This window comes from Triticum dicoccoides, chromosome 5A (assembly GCF_002162155.2).
Source record: "Triticum dicoccoides isolate Atlit2015 ecotype Zavitan chromosome 5A, WEW_v2.0, whole genome shotgun sequence".
NCBI classification, from domain to species: Eukaryota; Viridiplantae; Streptophyta; class Magnoliopsida; order Poales; family Poaceae; genus Triticum; species Triticum dicoccoides.
The window spans coordinates 37649590-37651288 of record NC_041388.1 but is presented as its reverse complement, the minus strand read 5'-3'; the positions used below and the strand labels follow the sequence as shown (position 1 = coordinate 37651288).

Below are 1699 nucleotides of genomic sequence, written 5' to 3'. Positions count from 1 at the left end.
GATTATCTTCTCGATGTTTTGAAGCTTGTGGGATTCAGCCAGAGATTCCGAGATCTGATAGCTATCTCACTTGCCTCTACCTCTTCGCGGATCATCCTAAATGGTGCTCCTGGTACACCTTTTCTGCATCGCCAAGGCCTGAGATAGGGTGACCCGCTTTCGCCGTTGCTGTTCTTGCTAGCCATCGATCCACTACAGAGAATTCTTGACAAAGCTACGGAGGAACATATTCTCAGCCCAATCAACCATCACACTGCATCTGTCAGAATCAGCCTTTACGCAGACGACGCTGCCCTGTTCGTGAACCCTATCAAAGCTGAAGTGTCTGCTCTTCAAACCATCCTGGCGGCCTTTCACAAGCATAGTTTCCTGGCTCAAGGCACGACCCATTTCTGACCGCCCAGTTCACGATGATAGGTGCACCATTCTTCGCCCTCTTGTTGATGAACCCAAGCTTTCCGACAAGGTCATGGCGTAGAAACATGGGTTGAATCCCCACACACTGCTACTGTTAGTCGAGAAGGCCAGCCCGATGGCGGTGAGGTTGGTCAGGATGGACACCTCACAGCAGCCTGTCCCGGTGCACGGGGATCCGTCTTGGGACGCACCGCTGGCACCATCGCAGTAGGAATAGCAGCCGGCAAGGTACATGCTGTTGTTCCCAAAGAAGCCGCCAACGAGCCCCAGGGTGTTGCAGCCAATGACTGTGAAGTGGTTGCGCCCAGGAGATGGGATGAACGGTGTGTCCTGCAGGTTGAACCACACAGTGCCGTTGTTGGTGGCTGATACCACGGCACTCGATGTAATAGGATAGACGATTAGTTTACCTATCTATATTTTGCCAGCTGGTTGTGGCTTTTGGGCATTTTTTTTGTTTTTGTTGCTCTTCGTGAGCCAGCTTTTCATTTTGTTGCGGACTGTAAGACATTATTGAACCACTTTATTTTATAATAAATATGGCCGTATGCATCGTTCTGATGCAGAGGTCGGGGAGTTCCCCCTTTTCGAAAAAAAAAACCACGGCACTCGATGTGAAGCAGATGTAGCTGATCGGGAATAGCACCCGCATCTCACCACGCTCAAGTGAGATATCAACGACGTCTATAGCCATGCCGGCCGGGCCCCCCACCGTCGGTCGTGGCGGATAAGAGGCATTTTTACAGTCGAGATTGAAGAAGCTGTTGAGGCTGACTGAGGCGCACTGCGCCCCGATGCCGAAGGGGTAAGGGATGAGCACGTCGCCGCACTTTTCAGGGCACCCAGGTAGCGCCAGCGATGTGGTGCCACCCACAGCGGGTGCCAATGCCATCACCAAGAAGACTAGCTCTAGAAAGAACACTGGGACCGGTGTTGGATGCATGGATCGCGCCATCACTTGCTTAATTTGGGGACTTTGTGTGAGTGTGCCGACTGCTGAGCCCCTGGGCTTTTCCTTATATGAAATGAATCGTGCCTTGCCATATAATGTAGTGGACTCCTATAAACGCGTACAAATGTCAGCAATTGATGTAAGTCTACTTACAAGTTCCTTCGACGGTGAGCTAAAGACTTAGCTTAATGCCCATAACTCTCATGATATAAGTCAGATGCATTGATATAGAACATGCTAACTAGCAAGGAGGTAAGACTTTGTCTTAGTCGTCCCACTCAAGCAAGTCTAGACGCGTGTTGTAGCATAATACTTTTTTTTGAAATGGTC

General features: G+C 50.3%; 1 pseudogene; it reads right to left on the bottom strand.

Moving 5' to 3' along the window:
* Positions 1–310: 310 nt before the first annotated feature.
* LOC119299111 lies at positions 311–1309 on the bottom strand (annotated as a pseudogene).
* Positions 1310–1699: the final 390 nt, after the last annotated feature.